This window comes from Rosa chinensis, chromosome 4, assembly GCF_002994745.2.
Source record: "Rosa chinensis cultivar Old Blush chromosome 4, RchiOBHm-V2, whole genome shotgun sequence".
Taxonomy (NCBI): Eukaryota; Viridiplantae; Streptophyta; class Magnoliopsida; order Rosales; family Rosaceae; genus Rosa; species Rosa chinensis.
In genome coordinates, this window is record NC_037091.1 from 50,510,171 (window position 1) to 50,532,752 (window position 22,582).

At 36.2% G+C, this 22,582-nt stretch overlaps 1 long non-coding RNA gene across 12 annotated transcripts; it reads left to right on the forward strand.

Moving 5' to 3' along the window:
• The first annotated feature begins 1,114 nt into the window (after positions 1 to 1,114).
• Positions 1,115 to 5,595, forward strand: LOC121052562. 12 transcript variants are annotated; one of them, XR_005809475.1, is made up of 10 exons: positions 1,115 to 1,340; positions 1,607 to 1,657; positions 1,802 to 1,842; positions 2,261 to 2,333; positions 2,978 to 3,124; positions 3,645 to 3,755; positions 3,918 to 3,977; positions 4,608 to 4,674; positions 4,990 to 5,060; positions 5,338 to 5,595. It is a non-coding gene; the product is annotated as an uncharacterized LOC121052562 (long non-coding RNA). The 12 variants fall into 12 exon arrangements; XR_005809474.1 differs by having other exon boundaries at positions 3,711 to 3,755; XR_005809468.1 differs by having other exon boundaries at positions 2,978 to 3,755.
• Positions 5,596 to 22,582: the final 16,987 nt, after the last annotated feature.

Below are 22,582 nucleotides of genomic sequence, written 5' to 3' on the forward strand. Positions count from 1 at the left end.
TCAATCAGGCAGATGAAATCACTGAGAAAGCCGCATTCACTTGGCGGACTAACATGGGTGTTCGATGCAGAAGTTAGACCGGAGAGGAGAGAAGTTGACTGATGGGCTTTGGTGGAGGTGATAATCAAGCGAGCCTGTGTCCCACACCTTGCGATCGTTTTCCAGATGATGTTATGGCCTATTATGGGCTTCCCATCCTCCATCCCATAGTGGCTCTTCGGCAGGTGCATGGTGATTTTAGCAGTTGGGGGCCAAGGAGGAAAGTGGGTTTCTGGCCTACCATCGTTCCCGAGGAAAATGTTTGGTATCAGGACATCTGAGTGAGAGATTTGGCTCGTTGGGATGTGGTGAGTATCACCCAAACCATCGATTTATGCTTCTGTCTTCCCCATAATACCAGCCCTACACCGCTAGCCGCCGCTCTTTGCTTCTGGAACACTTCCAGCAATACATTCGATTTTCGATTTGGGCAGATGAGCATAACTCTGCTGGATGTTCTTACCATCATGGGGTTGCCCATTGACTTTGACCCCTATGTGTATGGTCAGTTTGATGGCATTCAATTTCCTTTGAGAATGGATATGGCTGGTTGGGGCATCACAACAAATCCTACCCATTCTGGCGTGACTATTACTGCACCCAGCGTGACCACACAAGAGGTATCGCATTCCTGGAATTCTGGTTTTGCAAATTTATCTTTTGCACTTCTTCCAACAAACCTACTGGGCCTTGGAATTCTCTGCCCACTGCTTTCTACAATGGTATTTACGTTGGCCTTGGGCAACCTATATTGGGTGCGTTATATCGCTCCCTTTATAATGCCATAATGCGCCCCTCGATACCGACATTAGTGGCCCTTCACTACAACAAATATGGACATTAGTGACCAAATCATAGTGACCAACTTATAATTGGTCATTAATAGAATGGAATTAATGACCAACATTACCTATTGGTCACTAAAATAGTTAGCGCTAAATTTTTTCAAACTCCCGCCTAATTATTTCATTGCAGTGACCAAATACATAATCAATAGTGACCAGCTTTGGTTTGGCCACTGCAAGTTTAAATAACACTTGCAGAAATACGTTGTCGTTTTGGAGTTAGTGACCAACAAATTTTCAAGCGGAAAGTTTTCATAGTCAACAAATTTCGCGGTCTCCAAAAGTTATAGGCGCGCTTCCAATTCTCAAATTGTGAATGAAAGCTCGATATTGTGAATTGTGATACCCATCTTGTTCTTCTCTCACTCCGACTCCGACTCCGACCCCGACTCATACACATCGACTCCGACTCAAATCTTCTCCTCTGCTCCTATTGCCTTCTTCACCGTTCCTATTGTAAGTATCTCTTTCACGAGGCTTGTTGAACTGATTCCACTCCATGGTTGATCTATTTGACCTTGGGTTTTGGTTTTTTGGCAATCAAATTCACTTTGGTGTTTGAATAGAGAGGTTTCATGGAGCAATTTGGTACTTGAGTTAATTTTAGGGTTATGGGTGTTTGGGTTTTGATTTGATTTTCCAGATTTCTAATTTTTAATGATCAGGTTGCTCGGCTACTATGACTATATATGTAACTTGGCTTTTCATATTTCTTGTTCAAGGGTTTGCTGGAGACAACGAAGAAGGATCCACAAATAAACAATTGGCTTTTTGTACGTATTTCTGGGTCTTGTAAGAAGTTACTAGTAGTTGTTGTACCCCTTATTTATGGTGGCTATTTGAGTTCTGTTTCTGTCTTTATCATCATATGCTTCTTTTTCTTTATTTGAGTTATGTTACGTTTTGGATATTTCCAGGGACTTCATCCCAATGTTTGTGTTTTCAGAGTTGTCAGAAGGTAACCATATATGCTTGCTTGCTTCTATGATAGTTGGTTAGATGTGCTCACCTGTTTAGTATGACAATGTTCTTTTATCATTGTTAGTTAAATTACTGTGCATTGGCACAACACTACTGAGGTTTATTGTAATGTTAAATATAAGCTCCTTCATTTCTGAACTGGACATTGCATTGTTTGGGCTCTATCACAGCTTGTTAGCATTTGATTTTTTAAGTAACTAAAGCAAAAGTGACGTACTGTTAGTATGCCTAATTTGAGCAATTGGGTTACATTCATCTGTCATGTTTTTGTGAATTTGATAAAATGTTGTCTTATATGTTTGTACTAAAGTTTAAGAACTCAGAATGATTTAAACTTGGATATGATTTGGATATTTGTGTTTTAAAAAACTGACCCTTTGTTTCCTTGTCCTTAGACTTTAAATATATACACAACCAGAGGCCGCAAAGAAAAATCTCTCATGTATTCCTTTAGCACCAGCCTGTGTGGTGAGCTACTCATATTACTTTTCTTCACATTGATTTCATTGTTTCAAGACATTGCTAACTTTATATGGTTGGTCATATCTATCTGTATATCTGTATTGAAAGGTCAGAACATTGTTACTCATAGAACAAAACATGGCTTAAATTTTCAGTTACTATTTGCTTCATGACAACTGCATTGGGTACCGAGATAATTTGAAAAGGTGAAATTTACTAACACTGTTAAGGCTAGGAATCCCATGAGCTGAGCTGATAAGGATTATTTTCTAAAGTTTATCAACTTGATTGGGTATAAATATCCAAGAATGTGTTCAATATTCATTTTAATTTTTTTTAGTTATTAGAAAGAGTGGGGGTTGCCTATAAATATATGGCTTTGTTCTGAGTAAAACCTTATATGGCTTTGTTCTTATACTCTGTTCCTCAGTTTTCTTGTTCTAAATATATTCCTTGTTTTGGTATTTCATCATATTAATTTTTTGATGCAGTATCATTGAATTTAATATTTTTCCATCTGGGTTCTTTTGCAATTGTTACTGTTCTTGAAGCCTATTATATGCTTGACTGAAAATAGAAAAGAGTTACAAAGTTCTATGTGGGAAACTACTGTCTTGAAATATTCTTAATTATATGATTATTGCACGCAGATTCTAGATTTGCAAATATAGGATGTGGAATTCCTTCAGAGTTGAAGTATGATTGGAAGAATTGAAGACTATGTGGCACTTTTGGGACATGTCCAGTAGCCTTTTTCTTTCTTTGCTTCATGGTTTCAGGTTTAATGAAAATTTGTGGTATGTGATTTTGTCAGTTTTTTGTTCTTGTACTTTGGAGTTTGATATAGTTGTGAATAAATAATGAGATTCTTGAGCATATCAACTATTGAAGAGAATAAAGAATGTAGAGTAATGACAGTCATTTGTGATATAGAATGTGATTCAAACATGATTAGAAAACAAATGAATCATAGTTACCGAAGAGGAACGTTGGAAGCATATGGTTGTGGAAGACTGGAAGTGCTTTTTCTCAGTCTTATTTTGGTCAGCTTTTTGCCAAAAGAGCCTTTAGTTCTTAAAAATTGTGGTCAGGTTTGACTAACTAATTATTGCTGTAAATGAGATCACACTATCAATTCATTGATCCAAAGTACTTATCTCTTCCACAACTAATAAACAAGGCTTTAATCCTTTTTTTGTTGTTGTCTATTCTACTACATCTGCAACTTTTTCTTGTTCTAGCTTTTGTCAGATTACTTCTAACTTTGTCTTCAACTTTATTTTGGAAGGGTCAGTAGCATTATAACAATGTTTGCAGGTTCATTTGGATACCCTTTAAACTGGCTGTTTGGCTATTTTAATTTCAAGTTTTGTTGATTGCCAGACTTCAACCCTGAAATTGCTCTAGTATTATAAAAAAGGTGTCCAGGTATACTATACAGCTCCACATATGGTATATTACATCTTCCTCTTTTTATTTTTCGTAACACAACATATTGATCAATACTCGCTCCATCTTCTTCTTTTTCCATTTTCTTTTCTCTCTCTCTCTCTCTCTCTCTCTCTCTCTCTTTTCTTTATCACACAATAGACGAGTAAACAACCCTTCAACTTAGAATTTGCAGTACCTCTGGGAGGTACCTCAGATACGGTGAGTTTTTTCTTTTTTTCTTTTTTAAGACTATAGGCTGTTGCCCTTTTTTCTATTTCCAGCCATAAAACAAAGCACACTTTTCTTTCTGGGAAGAAGAAGATGACCAAAAAAAAAAAAACAGAACACTTTATTTTAAGCAAACAATAAAGACAAATAGACAACCCCCATCTCAAGTTTCTTCCAGACTAAATTCACATAGCCACATCACTAGCTTAGGAAGTTGTCACTTCAGTTCTGTTTTCTATGAATGTTATAGTCATGACTACTGAATTAAGGGTTTTGCTTGATTTCTAGTCTTTTGTGGTTGCTATCTGTGGTTGGTGTTATACTACTGCAATTTGTTCTGGTTCAGTAATGAAAAGCTATGATAGTTTCTTTAAACTGAGTTTGTTTATCTTTAAGGTCCAATTGCATATTCATAATGGCTTTTTTTTTCTTTCTCCGAGGTCACTGGGGTAGGCACTATATGTAACACCCCAACCCGGATGAATCAAAAGGAATCTGGATTAAGGATGTTACAAATGGCATTTTTGTTTGATAATCTTGGTTATTTATGGAGGGTAGATTGTGAAACAGATTTGAAATTTTCATCCTTGCAACTAACATGCATGACCTATATGTGCACAGGCTCAACTGGGAGGCGAGTGCACAAATACATGTAGTGGGAAGTTAGACCCCTTTTTGACATTAAGTGGTACTGTCTATTCTTAGTTCCTTCTGCAAGTATCATTCTCGATTATTTTCGTGGATTTCAATGAATAACAATGAACCTTTTTAAGCAGCCCTCTAGCATCATATTTAAGATAAGGTACTTTTAAATGGTTAACTCTATCACACAAATAAAATAGCAAGTGCATAAGATAGCACAACAGAACCATAGATAATGAATTAGGCAAAAGTGTTTTGACTTCAAAGTGAATATTAATAGATCTTTTTACAATTTTACGTTATTGAGGTTTTCTATCCTTTCAATAATTGATTTTTTATTTATTTCTTTCTACCTTTGCAGGCTGTATTTGCAGCAGGAGTTGAATTGATTCTGTGGACACATGATTCCATTCGATTGTATTTTTTGTGGTGGTAAGTTAACTTGCTATTTTATTTTGGCTGGTTCTTAATTATGGTGGTCCAAAACTTTTGAAATGAAAACTGAGAATAGATTTGTAAAGATTTCTGCTGTTTTTCATTTTTTCAAAGTAATGACTGATTGTGGATGTTGGTATCACTAATATGTCAGTTGCTTCAGTTGTACAATACTACAATGTGTGCTTCAATAGTTTCTCTTTGATCAAACTTAGCCCAACGCCTTCTCATTTACTACCATTCATGTTGGTTAAAATGTGTTCTTATAATGCAGAATGGTGAAGGTCATCATTTCAGAGGAAGATATATCAAAGCACATCAATTACAACTATTATATGTGACAAGTTGCATAAGCTTGTCCATCTTTCTCTTGGATTTTGTTGTCATGGAAGTATCGAAATTGTTTTAGGCTTTTAAATTAGTTTTCATGGGACATGTACATGTGAACATGAATAAATAAGTGATAATGTGGATTGTCCTCAGCAATACAATGTATTTAGTGTAATACAATTTCTATTATATAGAAGTTTGATTAGTATTGGAGTTCTATGTTCAGGTAGTTATTATTTGATAGCTATTGTAATAGACCAAAATAAAAAGCTTATGAGATAAATAAACATTTTTTTTTCTAATAACCAAAACTTACTAGCCTTAAAGTTTGGTCACTGATATAAGCATGTGATTCAGGCTTTAGTGACCAGATCATGTGTTTTAGTGACCAGATTTGTTACCTTCAGTGAGGAACTTTGTGGTCACTAATTCTTTAATGATTTGTGACCAAATAATCTTGGTCACTAAAACTTTTCATATTAGTGACCAACAACCATACTTTGGTCACTAAAGAGAATTAGTGACGAGTCTATAGTGACCACTCAGTGACCAACAATATTTGGTCACTAATCATATAGTGACCAAATTGGCTATTTTCAGTGACCACTATGGTGGTCATTAATGCCAAGTTTTGTTGTAGTGCTTTCTGGATCCTCGCCTTTTGGCTGTAGAGTTATTTCCCTCGCTTCCTTCGCGGTGACATTCCAAAGGGTCCTCCAGTCGATTCCCTTTTGGGGAATTGGCTTTGCTACAATGTAAGGTATCGAGCTCCACCCTACTCCTAGTGTTTTACTTACTTGTACTTGCTGGAAGAGATGCCAGACCCAAAAATAGTCCTCTCTAGGCGATTTCCACCTCCCCTCCTGGCCTTTCGTCGCGCCATCTCGTACTTGGATATTCATCTTGCCACCGACCGAGTAAGCTACGAGCTCTATGCCCCCAACCACTTTGCTCACCAATTTGGGTTGGCCCAGTTGGTACCCTGGCCTCTGGTTGATTCTGCCAATTACTACACCTCTTGGCGGAGATTAGCCCCGCCTGGGTCTACCCCCTTTTAGAGTCAGTTTACTTTGATAGCGATTCCCCCTTGGGCCAAAGCGATGTACCCCCTCAACGTTGTCGATGATGATTATGCTGATTGGTGGAAAGAAGTGCCCGTGAATTGTTAGGACCTGCCATATGACGAACTCTTCGCCCTGATCTTTCGTAGCATGAGTAGTCCTAGTCCGGTGGACCGCGAGATTCTTGAGCACTTCTCCAACCCTGCAGCACAACCCTAGTCTCGAGATTTGTATCCCTGGACATGTTAAAAGTAGCACGCAATTTAACCCTGTAAAATGTCATTGTCAGTATAGAATAAGTAGGGATCGTTCTAGCCGGGCATTGAGGGTACACCTGTAATTGTGAAACAAATAAAGAAAAGTATTATCTACAAAAATAAAATAAAGAATAAATATATACAAGTAAATACAAATAAATACAATACAAACACAAACTCTAAACAAAAAAAAATTAATTCTAACACAAAACTAACTAAGAAAACACACGAGAACTAAAACTAAAAACCTAAAAACTAAACAAAGTTCACGAATTCTTTTAAGGTATTTTCAGATTATATTTGAAATATTTACAAGTACGAAAAGCTAAAAACACAAATTTATATACAAGAACACATATCACGAAATCAAAGAAAGGTTTTGGGGGTTTTTGTAATGGAAATTTCAGAAAAAAAAAAAACAAAGAAAAACGTTGAAGATGAATGGAATCATGAATGGGAAATTTTGGTAACAATTCATCCACTTTAATTCAAGATCAATTTGTTACATGCATCCTTAATCCTTTACTAATACCATGAAAAGTAATCAACTAAGAAACAAAGTTAAAAGCAAACAATGTCCCTTATTTTACTTGCCTTTACACAATTGATCAAGCAAAGCACCTAACCAATATATTTCGAAAACAGGTTTCACACAATCAAAGCAATCATGCAAACTCAAGTTTCAAATCATTAAGTTCATGTGAAAGTTTGGTTAATAATTATGCAAATCCAAGTACACAAAGCATGTCAATTCAATGCATAAACAATCTGATTTCGACTTATGTCCTGAGCCTTTACTACTTATTTGAATTAGGATTACAAAGCATAAACCTAATTGCTAGCTCCAATTACATGCAATCACTCTATGTTTCGAACCAAAGAACAAAAACATGTAAACGTTTTCTTTAAAACAAAATCAGATTATCTTTTCATATAGATGAAACACACAATGATCAAGAACACATAAACTAATATTACATTGAAAAGAGCATCAAAATTGTTCTAAAAATAAGATTATGAACTCATAATTTCAGTTTACACAAAGAAAATAAAAAGCAGAATTTTGTATCTACAATTACACATAACCGTGAAGATATGATGATAAAGGTGGTATGAACAACCCTTGATTACATCCCAAAGATCCAAAGCAGCTCCAAGGTGGTGGCACAAGGTGGTGATCACAGCTAGAAGGGTGGATGGCACGGCTAAGCTCCTTGAAGATATAAAAACTGCTATGCAAGAATACTAGAAAATGGGAAGAAAATGGAGAGAGAGGAAGAAGATGGAAAATGGATGAAGGAAATCTACGAAGGAATAGGAAATGGAAAAGGAAAATGGAGAGGAAATGGAGAGACAAAGAAGATGAAATGGATGAAGGAATGTTTATCTAAGAACTAGGGACTGGAAAAGGAAAATGGAGAGGAAATGGAGAGACAAAGAAGATGAAATGGATGAAGGAATGTTTTGTTACTTCTTTGTAGCCTCTATATATAGGCTATCAAGCCATAGTGTTTGGCCTTAAACAAATCATGATGGGTTAGATTTGAGCACTTAAACACTAATGGAATTTGTTAGGTTTAAGCACTTAAACACTAATGGAATTTGTTATTTAAGCCACTTTCTGCTCCTTTCTTCCTTCAATTAATTCTCCACCAAGACTTCAGAATGGGCCTCCGATTTCTTCATATCAAATATTCCTATATGCGTTTAGATTATCCTGGTAGAATTTCAGAGCTTTTGGAATAGTGGTTGGGCCGGAAACGCTGCTGGACTCCTTACAGGTCCAGTTTTCCAGTTTTGCTTCTGCAGAAAATTGGACTGACTGTTTGAAGGCTTTCCACTCAAAAATAGCTCTGACACGATTCATAACAAATGACCCTTGGGATGTCTAGAATGGATCTGGAAGGTTTCAGCTCATTTGGAGTTCATTTGGCCCAGCGGCCGCTCCTTCTTCCTTGCTTGGCTTGCTTTCTCCTAGCCGGAGTAGGAAAATGTGTAAAATTGACCTTTTAGTACATTTCCATTTTTCTCCATCATTTCTAGGTAATTATGGACCTAACACTCATTTCTTCTTCATCTACTCCAATGTACCTAAAAATAGAAATTCATTTAAAAAACGATTCGATTAAGGAATTAACTAAGCAAAAGATGAGGAATTAACTACTAAAATATTACATTAAAATGCTCCTATCAAATTCCCCCACACTTAGCTTTTTCTAGTCTCTTAGCAAAATCAAAACAAAGACACAACTTAGACTTGACGAAAAATTAACGAAAGAAAAGACAAAGACGTTACGACATATAATACCGTTCAACATTTAGCCTCAGAAATCTCCTACTTTCATAGCACCAAGATTAGCACTCAACCAAGAATCAATATTTAGATATTCGAGAGTTAATTCAAACATATAATCCACATATACATAAGTAGGACTTGGTTGTAACAATGGTGATGGGATGAAGCTCAGCATGCTTCAGACAAGTATGATTCATAACCTCGCAAGGTATATCCACTCTTTCTTCTCTCAGATCAAGGCAATGCTTAAAATCTTATAATCACTCAATTATATGTGAGAGAAAATATTTTAAGGCAATCAAATATCTCACATATATTAGAAACGAAAGGCTCTTTGTGAATATAATTTTTCAAGATCTCATGAAAGAAATCGGAGGCCCATTTTGATAACTCACGAATGGATGAATGGACCCAAGCCATAGGTTCAACTCTTATAACTCATCTCCACAGATCAAAGGCTATCCCATCTTAAGGATAAAAAAAGTCTTATAAAGGGTTGTAATGGGGCCAAGGTTCAAGGTTTTAAGAAACAAAGGGATAAGGATTTTCACAAAGTGTCCTAAAAACCTGGCAGAGCATTTACAATTCACCTTATGTCTCCATATTAAGGGTCAGATGTCATTTTGTTAGGCCCAACCATCATTTTCAACTCCTTGCATCATTGTGAAAAAGAACAAAGGCCTCATATTATGATTTTGGGCCTTCAACATACAAAAACTCCTAATTCACAAACAAAGAATCATGTCCAAATTTTTTTTTTCTCTTGGACAAATCCACCCCCACACTTATTTCTCATCATCCCTTCACATTATACATCACAAAATTAAGCTCTACTAGGCCCTAAGGACAAGGGTAGAGTCAAAACTATACTAAGGTTCATATGGTGAAGATTATGTGGGTGATGAAAGAAAGGCTTATACATGTAGGCTCAAAGGGGTTTATCTAAGGGGTGTACAACTTGTGCACACAATTAGGGACACATGGCATATTTGGCAATGATGGTAATTCCTAAGGTGCATTTATCCTTTCCAGAATCAGGAACATATGTTGATAAAAGTCTCAACAAGCATAAAAGTGAATTCTAGCATTCTCTAGTCCATTAAACTTAATCTATGACAAGCAATCAATCAAATGAAGAATAATGAGATCATCAAAACATCGCCAAGAAAATAAGAATATAGTTTTCATTTATCACTCCAAGAAAAAGGGACATGGGCTCAAATATCTCAGGCTTTTGTGAATCAAAACACATTTTAACATGCTCATACAAGGTCACGAAATCCATATCTACTACTCATGCACATGCTTTTCAAATATCTCAATTAATTAACCAAAGAATATCTTTTAAAATCATCTCGATATTGTGATCCTCTCTTAGACATAATTTCAGAGATATAAGTTCATCCTAGACAGTTGAAAGGACATCCTATAACTCAAAACAAAACAAATTTTTTTTAATTTATTATTATTATTATTATTATTATTTTATATGACTATAAAAACTAACTACTAAAAACACAATAAAGCAATTAATAATCCTTCCTCCATACTTAATTCATGCATTGTCCTCAATGTATAAACAAATATAAAGCATGCAAAGCATAAAATCAAACATAGAAGAGAAAGTTAACGCAACGAAACCTAAAACAAATTAAAATTCATGAAAATAAAAGAGAAGGAAGAGTTCAAGAAAGCAAATCTGCGTTGATGGCTCCTCCACAGCTACGGTTGAAATGGGTTGCCTCCCATGTAGCGCTTAATGTTTAAAGTCCTTCAGCCTAGACTCTTCTCCTTGTAGATCCATGAAGCATCGTAGGCCTCATTCCTTATCTCCTCAAGCTCATTTAGCTGTATCTTCCTTTGTAGGCCCGCTTCATCATAATCCATGTTGAACTTCTGGACAGCCCACCAAGCCTTGTGCTCTAGCTCCACTGGAAGGTGGCATGCCTTTCCGTAGGCCAACCTAAAGGGAGACATCCCAATAGGAGTCTCATAGGACATTATGTAGGCCCACAATGCATCATCTAATCTCTTGCTCCAATCCTTCCTTGTTGGGCCCACTGTCTTCTCGAGTATCCTCTTGATCTCCCTGTTGGACACCTCTGTTTGGCCACTGGTTTGAAGGTGGTAGGGCGTGGACACCTTATGGGTTACCCCATACTTCTTCAGCAAAGCCTTGATTGTACGGTTGCAAAAATGAGAACCTCCATCACTGAACAACACACGTGGCACTCTAAACCTGGAAAATATGTTAGTTCTTAAGAAACCTGCAACCACTTTTCACTACTAGAAATCTGTTCAAAGACATCGCATGTTTTAAATCGGTCAGACTTGCACACGATGTAAAAAAGTAATCTAACATCGTTTTACGAAAATACCGATTTAAATGTATATCATTAACATCGGGTCTTAAAATGACCGGTGTTAAAAGTTTTGTTTGAAAATTTGCGGGAGCCTATTTTTGCAAAACGCGCTAAGTCTTTTAAGTGAATGAAGAAGCGGGTACTAAATCTAAAAACTTTCACACTTAGAAAAAAAAATTAAAGCTCCATCCCAAAACTAAAACAAAAAACCCTAACGCACTAAGCTCTCGCGCGACTCCTTCATTCTGAACTCACCCCAAACTGGATCTCCTCCCAAACCCGATCTCCATCTCACTTGAACTCGCCGTCATTATTGCCCTCATTCCTTCCTTCCTTCATCTATGTCCTCAGCTTCTTCGGCATCGACTCCGTCCAGTCCGTCTTCAACTCCCGTTGCTGCCCTCCCCTTGCCAAACCCAAATTCGTCGAAGCATTTCTAAATAGCACCGTTCCGTCTTAGCCGCTGGAATCGAAGTAAGAGAGCGGCGGCCAGTCAGCGCGACTCACTTCAGAGAACGACTCCGTTGTGGGATTAAAAGGATTTGCATGTCGAAGGTTTCTAGGAGTCGCCGGTCGGAGATGAAAATCTTAGTACGTATGATTGTTTTTGTGGTCTATTGTTTTCATTTGGGCTAAAATTATTGTATGGATTTGTGGGCTATTGTTGAAGAATGATTGTTTTTGTTTAGAGTTGAAGAAGCGCGAGTTTGTGGGTGGCTTCAAGAACGGTGAATTTGTGGATAATGTGAAGTCCAGCTTGGGTATGTTCTCTCTTGCTTCCTTCCAATCTTTGTACCAATTGAAATTGTGAGCTATGAAATTTTGGTTTTAATTGCTTTATTCTATGATTTGATTGGTCACATTGAGTATAAACTATTGATGTTGTTATTCTTTTGAGATTTGGTGTTGACCGGATAGGAAAAGATTTGGTTTACTGCTAGCTTTTTCCGTTAGTTTGGTTACAGGTTTATTGTCTCCAACTTAGATAGAGATTTTGATTGGGGAAAAAGTGTATGATGATGAATGTTGTATGATGCGTTGTGTTATTCAGTTAAAATTGCTTGGGTTCAACATGCTTGAGAGTATGAATTTGGGTATGTACAAGGATGTAGTGTGAACCCAGGTCGAAAGAATATAAGTACAAGGATGTCAACCAGTCTTGAAGTCAAGTGAATATTGAGAATGAAGACATCTGGGAAGCATTAACATGCTTATAAATACTTTGAAATGGAAAAATAAGTAAGAGGCAAGTAGTTTTAATAGTATATGGTTGTTTGCTACATGAAACTTTTGCTGTGAAAGAATTTTTAAGCTATGTGCTTTAACTGGAGTTATACAGGGAGACTGAGCTTTTATTATACATTCATGCAGCTTTCAACTCAGCTAAGATTGATTTCATATATCAACTTAGATACTTCACAGTTTGTGCTTACACAATCAAAATCATACATCTCTTCTTTCTCTCCCCTTCTTTTTTGTTTTTGTTGCCTTTTTTTTTTTTTTTATTTGGTGAAAGGTTCCCAATTACTGTGTCACGACGAATGTAATGATGCACAATTATTTTAAGGTGTAAACCTCTCAAGTATAAAGACTGAAGCAAGAAGAAAGTATGTAGGTTATATAGTTAGGTTTGGTGCTTCTTAACTGTAGACATGGATATTCTTAGAAGTGTTGAATTTATATCATGTAGAAGAGCTATAATATGGACAGATTTTAGTCTAGATTGTGTTCAGATGCTCATCAATAATATCTACATTTGTAGGATTTTGATGTATGCTGTAGATAAGTGACACACGACCTTGTTTCTGCAATTTGTATGTAGAACGTTAGAGTCAACTAGCAGTCAGTCTACTGATCAGGTGGAAGCAACATTAATTAGTTAACAAAGGAGCCAGAGTAATATCCGAAGAATCAACATGTTGGTGTTGTGCTTATGCGGGCGTGGGTGGCCAGAGATGGCCAATACATGGGAACCCTTGGAGAATCTCCTATCTGTCTCTGATGTTATAGAAGCATTTGAAAAAAGGTATTATTTTGTTTCTGTTTCTATTTTACGTTCCAGTTACTTCCAAGTCTTTATATTGCTAGTGTTGGCCTCTATAGATAGTCCATAGGGTTTCCACACTAATTATCTTCATCTGCTTCTACTTGTTTCCATTCTATTTCAAATTTTTCGCTTGAAAATTATACTATGTCTACATCAGCTCAATTCTCAGTTGTATGCTGTGTTATAGGCTATTGTCAGTTCTTTAATATGGGTGTCTTGCTATACTCAATCTTTCTTGGGGCTGAGCTCATGCTTCTTAAATTGGCTTTTTATTCATGATAATTGATAGTGCTCTTATTTCCTTGGCATTGAGCAGATCATGTGAATCATATTAGCACCACATGCTACTGCATGGGCTTTATTCTTTAATGGCAGAAACGTATACAGGGAATCAAAGTGACTTCCCTCTTCTGCTAGATAGTCAATTGTATTAAAGGGGTGGGCGTCAAAATATATTTTCCATGGCTTACTAATTTTAGTGTGCAGTAACTGAACATATATGCTTAAAACCTATAAATATAAAAGAGGGAAGAATAAAAAATTAGTTGGTAGATAGTAAATAATAGTTGAGATCACTTTCTTTTGTCCAATAAGAAAAAAACTAATGGAAGTGGGAAACTGATTTTCATACAGGTATAGCTTAAGCATACTGAGATTTAGAGCTTTTACTTGAAAAGTAAATAAGAAATAATGTAACGAAGGAAGTAGGAGGGATGTCTACAAGTATTAGTTGTATATATTGACTATTACTTGAATTAAAAGGATGAACTGAAATCATGAAAGTACTCCTTTCTTTTCTTTCAAAATCTAATGTCCTTGTAGTAATGTCCTATTCAAATTTAATATTGCAATAATTTGATGTTGCTCATCTCAATAAATTGTAAGATACCAAGTTGGTTGGAAGGAGCAGCAGGTTACGAGTGGGTCTTCAAGGCAAAACTAGTGTTGAGTAGTGAAATCCAACTGTTCAGGTTAGCAATCCAAGTCTTTGATTTTGCTGTTTCGTTTGTGTATGAACTATTGAAGTGTTTACCTAATTTTCAGTTCATGATTTGTGTATGAAGTGATGGTTTTGAGTCTTTAGTTTGTGCATGAACTGTATGGCAAGAATGATTAAGCGATGTTGAACTTGTTTATGAAGTGTTAAAAGTGATTAATTTTAGTCTTGGTTCTGTCCAGTTTTGATTGGTTAAATTATTTTTTATTTTTATTTTTTTATGATGTTTCAGCAATGGATAAATCTTGGATTAATGAAGATAGGGATACTTTAAAATATCAATTAGGTGTTGAGAATTTTTTGATTTTTGCTGAAGAAAATGCTAGTAACCGTAAAAGAATTCCTTGCCCTTGTTCAAGATGTGTGAACTTCAAAAAAAAGTCAATTAGAGTCATTAGGGGCCATTTGTATGCTTATGGCTTTAGTTTGAGCTACACAACCTGGATATGGCATGGAGAACCAAGTTTGTCCTCCTGTGGTAGTGCATCTGGTGGTTTTGGCATGCCCCAAAACCATCAAGTTGGGTCTGAAACTGTAGACATGTGTCAAGCAGCTTTCAATGAGGGTGATTGTGATGAGGAGTCATATGAGTTTAATAAGTTTGTTGAGGATGCCGAGAGGCCTTTATTTCAAAACAGTGAATACACTAAGCTATCTTGTTATCTGAACAATGATTAAGGTAAGAGTTGTATTTCTCAAGTGAAACTATAAGCATTTAACTTAAATCGGATTATCTGGTATTAAGTTGGAGTGTGCTATGTGTGTATGTTGATTGAATGAAATGGTATCACATGAAACTGAAAGTATTGTTGTATGTGATCAACATGCTGAATCTGCAGCACCAAATAATTTAGTAAAGTGGTAGAAGTTAGTTAGCTATAGATATTAAAAAGGTGTTATGGTACTAAGGATATATGTTTTTCCTAGCAGAAAAAAGACGAAGACTCCGCAATTTGTCAAGTCACTCTTTGATCAAGTTAAGCTTAATCCGTGGGTGCCGAAACGGTGCAAGTTGTTGTATAAATATGCAACAACTATCATGAAAGAAACGGGGAGCTCAATAAGCACAATATTGTTTGAAAATGTGTTTGGCGTACCTAAGCAACTCTACATATTGTTTGAGAATGTGATTCATCTTTTAGAGATGCAGTAGATTGGCCAAGGAGTTATAGCAGCATATATGGCGTAAGTATCGATCACTTCATGAAGTGCTATAATTCTTATTTTGTTTCCATTCAACTATTCAAATTAGGTGATATGAGCCATGTTTCAACTATACGACATTGAGTAAATGAATTTTTTATGGTGTTTTTCTTGGTAATGGTTATATGTGGAAAGATTAGAACACATTTATTCTTGTCTAGCAAATGGTTATGTGTGGAAATGTGATATGGACTTATCGGGGTGTTTTGCTGCATTTGAAAATCAGTTTGCTTGCAATTTGATGTCTTAGATTTTGACACAGGTGCTTGCATGAACTTCTTAAGGAAAGAGATGCATTGGACACCTTTGCTTTTGTTGATCCGACAGCCACATATAATTGTGAAAGATCGGACTTCGTACGGTACTTAGTTGATCGATTAAAAGAGGGAAAATCTGATCGTATATTCTTCATGCCTTACAATCCAGGGTAATGCTGCAATATGTATAGTAAATTGAATATAGTCTTGCCTGCTTTTATATTCTGCATAATGTGGGCTTTATGTTTACTGCAGAAAGCATTGGATATTAACTATCCTATGGGAGGGTGAAATCTACATCTTAGATCCGTTGCCAAAACCAGTTCCTTATCAAGTATGGGAGACTTCGGTGATCAAATAAGTACTACATTATATATTAACCTTTTCTTTAACATATCAGACCAAGGAGCATTTAAATTGAGTAATGACAATGGTTGTGCAGTGCGATGAAAACCTTCAATGCTGAAATTGGTAGGGTTAACAAACTGCCTAAAGTGAAATCGCTTCCGGTAAGACTTATACATGTGTTTGGCTGGGATAATACATTGCTTCTAGTATGTCAATGCTTGACTAATTGAATACCTTTAATAAATAGGGCATACCTAAACAACCAGGTGGAGTTGAGTGTGGCTATTATGTTATGCGATACGTGAAAGAGATAATAGAGGATGAGACACTTTCACTTCCAACCAAGGTACATGCATATATTATATCTCAAAGAACATTTTGGTTTAATTAAATATTAGCTTGTTTACCCAATCACTGTGCGTTATGTGTTGTTTATATATTTCTAGTGGGCGGTAAAGATGCGGAAATTATATAGCCAAATTCAAATTGACGAGGTGCGCATTGAAGTGGCTGATTATATACAGAGTTTGATGTAGGACTGTGACTGCCAAGATGTTTTTTGAGTAAGGCTAGCTAGTTTTGGCTTTGAAGCAAAGCTTGGTGTGGAACTTTTGTACACTGTTGCTCATATGTTTCCAAGCTGGCTTTTGTAAGTTTAGGGGTTTATTTTCTAAATTATGTTGAATCATGAATTTGGAAAGAAAATTAATGGAAAGCCCCTAATTTTGGATGATGAGAAATGCAATTTTTTTCCCAACAATAGCTAAATGCAAACTTTTCACATCATGCTTGTCAGAATGAAGTGAAGTATATTAAAGCATAATAAAACAGTAATGTCAAGGAAAACGAAGTCAGTTGAGAGATTAGAAATCAGTATCAAAAATGAAATCGATGGCCTATGATTATCAATATATCAAATTGTAACTCAAAACCGATGTAATCAAAACTACTGCACATCGATTTCTAATCACCAAACTGTAATCTATTATGAACATACAAATCACCTACCATGGAGCAAACTGATGTGTGGTCAAAAGGTGAACATCAGTTTTGGAAAGCAAAAATGATGTCTTCTATGAACTAACACATCAGTTTGAATAAAAATAGCCGACGTACATAATACCATCGAACATCGGTTTACTTAATTAAAACAATGTTATGTCTTAAAGGAAACATCATTTCTGAATAAAGAAAATGATGTAGAATAAAGATACATACATCGTTCCTAGGAAAATAATGTGGCAACCTACATGTAAAAATGGCCACGAACAAACAATACTCATGGGAACTGATGTCTACAAGTGTATTGGACATCGCTTCTAGAATAGAAATCGATGCAAATGTTCACGTAGGTATTGTTTGACATATACTTTATTAAGCATAAAATGTGAAAATATGAAGAATTAGACATACCTAACATACAAAAATATGATGATTATAACGGTTATACATCGATTTGTGTTTCAGAAGTGATGTTAATTGTTACTGTGGACATCGGTTGTCAACCGATGTCTGATTTTTTTTATCTTTCTCTACACCCACTAAGACATCAGTCGAAAATTAGTTTAACATCGGTTCTGGACCAATGTCTATGAACAAATTCTAGTAGTGTTTGAATCGTTAGTCCTGGTGGCTCTTGCTTTCACCCACTTTGATACATAGTCCACAGCCAATAGTATATATAAACAGCCATTAGACGAAGGAAATGGGCCCATAAAGTCAATGCCCCAAACATCGAAAATTTCTACAGTTATTATTGGGCTCATGGGCATTTGATCTTTTGGGCCAAGATTACCAGTTCGTTGGCATCTATCACAAGAAATACAAAACAAGTTTGCATCCTTGAAGATAGTTGGCCAATAAAATCCACAGTCTAAGACCTTCAAGGCTGTTCTACGAGGCCCAAAGTGGCCTCCTCACTACAATGTTTCCATAAATAGGGCTCATCCCAAATAAAGTGCCTAGCCATTTTCTTCAAATATTTATCCTTACTAGCTTTGGAAAGTGTGTCAGGAAATGTCCTAGTGACTAAATAGTTAACTATATCCGCATACCAGGGCACACTAACCTCTATCCCAAAGAGCTGCTCATCTGGGAAAGTTTCCTGTAGAGGCTGGACATCCTCCTTATGTACTATCCTGCTCAAATGGTCCGCCACCACATTCTCGCTGCCCTTCTTGTCCTTGATCTCTAGGTCAAACTCCTAAAGCAACAAGATCCATCGAATTAATCTGGGCTTGGCTCCTTCATCATGGGCGAATGTAGATGTCTTTGGGCTTCTCTTGTGGGCTTGGTGGCTTCCCTGTTTCAGCAATCCGGCCCATGAAATCCACCACTTGGCCCATTTCATTCTTCAGCTCTGCAAATAGCTTATTATCCTCGTTCTGGACCATTGTCATCATGGGCGGATGTAGACATCTTTGGGCTTCTCATGTGGGCTTGGCGCCATCTTCTAACAGGATCCGGTGGACACACATGGTTGGGCTGATCCCCTTGATATCTGCTAGAGTCCAACCAATGGAAGTCTTGTGGGCCGGCCCATGAAATGGTTGTACCTCGGGCCTCCATCCATAGCTACAGTTGAGGGCATTGATCCGAGACATGCCATGACTTTTCTTTTCCGTGATTTACTGCAGCTTTTGGCTATTGCTTGTCTGTCACAGCTCCTCGAAATTCGTTTGGTTCCCTCACGCGCTCCCCACGCGCCAATAATCCTTGCTTTTCCTTGTTTTAGGGCAACTTTAATCTGCCGCGTAGTTTGACTCTTCGAGACTGTCCATCCAAGGGTAGAGATTTGCATGCCCTGTTCTTATCATTAGGTGCATTCTGGGGATGGGAACATTCACGCCAAAAACTTTCCTCTGAGTTTCAGATCCTCAACAATACCCTTCCTTTTTTTTACGAACACCTCTCTCTTAGATCTTCAGTCCTTCTCTCTCAGATCTTCAGTTGTCGCATTCTCTCAACCCATCATCAATGGAACCATAAACTCAGCAACCAACCGAGGATGGAGGAAGCAACAAAGCAGCCGGGAGTAGTGCTAACATGCTTTGCATGCGGAGCAGTACCAGGTGGACTCCCACTCCAAATCAGATAAGAATCCTCAATGATCTTTTCTACAGCAAGGGAGTTAGGTCCCCAACCATAGAGCAGGTTTAGTGGATCTATTTCCAACTAAAACGGTACGGAAAGATCGAGGGCAAGAATGTCTTTTATTGGTTCCAGAACCACAAGGCTCGAGATAAACAGAAGAAGAAGATCACTTCGGATGTTCGTGTGCCCATGCAAAGATCAGGGCTTGTTGGTAATGGTACCAATTGGAAACCTGAGGATAAGTATATTAACTTCGGATCTTCTGCATTTGCTTCTGCTTCTTCAGCTAATGTTGGTGGATCTATTAAGGAGATTGAAACCCTTTCACTGTTTCCCATGCACGGTGAGGACATCTTTGGCAACATGAAGACTACTTCCGAGGGAGGTAGCGGCTATGGCTACTACTCCGGTGGCTACAACGGTGGCTCTCGTATTTCCCTTGAGCTCAGCCTCAACTCCTCCGGAGCTGCTGATTTGGCTTAGTATAGTAAATTTTTTTGTTTTTATTTTTATTTTTAAAAATTTTAGCAGTTGAATTTAATAAGACTGAATGAATGTTTTTTTTTTTTTTTGACATTTTTCAATATATAGGACTCAAAATGAAAGATAAAAATATAAACCTCTTCCCCCACACTTAAATATTGCATTGTCCTCAATGTAATCAATTAAAAGCATGCAATGAAACAAGTAAGCATAGAGGAAGACATTTACGAAAACAAATCCTAAAATAAAAAAAAAGAGAAAAATTGAAAAAAAAAAATAGGGAAAGAGAAAGAAAATATGATTATATTTTGAATTGGGTTGCCTCCCAAGCAGCGCTTGTATTTTACGTCTTTCAGCCAGACGGTATCTACATTAAATAAAGTTAGTGACTATAATTTAATATAGAAAAACAAAGTATAAAAACAAGTATAACTATGAATTACGAAAATACAAGTATTATTAGCAAGTATTTTGTACATAATTTTCACACAAGGCACAAGTATAAAACGTAACAATTTTTACAAGTATAAACTATATAGTTTTTTTATTTTTTATTTTTTTATTTTTTTTATCGAATCTAATTCCAAACTGCAAATCGAGGTGGACATGCGGCCCAAGTATAGTCGCCTAGACACAAATTCCCTTTAGCATCCTTTGGGCAACCGTACTGAAATGGCCAGGTGGGGGAGGACGAACATGAGAGGAAAAATCCATTTTTGCATGAGCTACTCCCACATAGTGGTTTAGGCCCATTTGGAAGCACTTCTGGATTCAAAAACCCGTCATGAACGTTGTCCCCTTCCTAGACATCATTCCATATAAGCTATACTTACTAAGATGAAAAAAAAGTCATAAGTGTGAAGACAGTTCAACAAGTGTTAATAAAAGCCGCCCTTAACCTTAAGGACTAGGCACCAATAAGAAGTTTAGGCCAATATTAACAAAAGAGACTTCACCTATTCCATTCAATTTACAACCTGCAATTAAAATTCGTGTTGAATAATATAAATAACATCCTAGTTAATTTAAACTAAGTTTGGAATAGTTCATATACAAATATACAATAAGACAATTTAACAAGTGATTTTTCAATCAACGGCAACAGCGCCAAAAATTGACATGCTAAAAGTAGCACGCAATTTAACCCTGTAATATGTCATTGTCAGTATAGAATAAGTAGGGATCGTTCTAGTCGGGGATTGAGGGTACACCTGTAATTGTGAAACAAATAAAGAAAAGTATTATTTACAAAAATAAAATAAAGAATAAATATATACAAGTAAATACAATACAAACACAAAGTCTAAACAAAAAAAAAAATAATTCTAACACGAAACTAACTAAGAAAACACACAAGAACTAAAACTAAAAACCTAAAAACTAAACAAAGTTCACGAATTCTTTTTAAGGTATTTTCAGATTATATTTGAAATATTTACAAGTACGAAAAGCTAAAAATACAAATTTATATACAAGAACACATATCACGAAATCAAAGAAAGGTTTTGGGGGTTTTTGTGATGGAAATTTCAGAAAACAAAAACAAAGAAAAACGTTGAAGATGAATGGAATCATGAATGGGAAATTTTGGTAACAATTCATCCACCACAATTCAAGATCAATTTGTTACATGCATCCTTAATCCTTTACTAATACCATGAAAAGTTATCAACCAAGAAACAAAGTTAAAAGCAAACAATGTCCCTTATTTCACTTCCCTATACACAATTGATCAAGCAAAGCACCTAACCAATATATTTCGAAAACAGGTTTCACGCAATCAAAGCAATCATGCAAACTCAAGTTTCAAATCATTAAGTTCATGTGAAAGTTTGGTTCATAACTATGCAAATCCAAGTACACAAAGCATGTCAATTCAATGCATAAACAATCTGATTTCGACTTATGTCCTAAGCCTTTACTACTCATTTGAATTAGGATTACAAAGCATAAACCTAATTGCTAGCTCCAATTACATGCAATCACACTATGTTTCAAACCAAAGAACAAAAACATGTAAACGTTTTCTTTAAAACAAAATCAGATTATCTTTTCATATAGATGAACCACACAAAGATCAAGAACATAAACTAATATTTCATTGAAAAGAGCATCAAAATTGTTCTAAAAATAAGATTATGAACTCATAATTTCAGTTTACACAAAGAAAATAAAAAGCAGAATTTTGTATCTACAATTACACATAACTGTGAAAATATGATGATAAAGGTGGTATGAACAACCCTTGATTACGGTCCAAAGATCCAAAGTAGCTCCAAGGTGGCGGCACAAGGGGGTGATCACATCTAGATGGGTGGATGGCACGGCTAAGCTCCTTGAAGATATAAAAACTGCTATGCAAGAATACTAGAAAATGGGAAGAAAATGGAGAGAGGAAGAAGATGGAAAATGGATGAAGGAAATCTATGAAGGAATAGGAAATGGAAAAGGAAAATGGAGAGGAAATGGAGAGACAAAGAAGATGAAATGGATGAAGGAATGTTTATCTAAGAACTAGGGAATGGAAAAGGAAAATAGAGAGGAAATGGAAAGACAAAGAAGATGAAATGGATGAAGGAATGTTTATCTAAGAACTAGGGAATGAAAAAGGAAAATGGAGAGGAAATGGACAGACAAAGAAGATAAAATGGATGAAGGAATGTTTTGTTACTTATTTGTAGCCTCTATATATAGGCTATCAAGCCATAGTGTTTGGCCTTAAAAATATCATGATGGGTTAGGTTTAAGCACTTAACCACTAATGGAATTTGTTAGGTTTAAGCC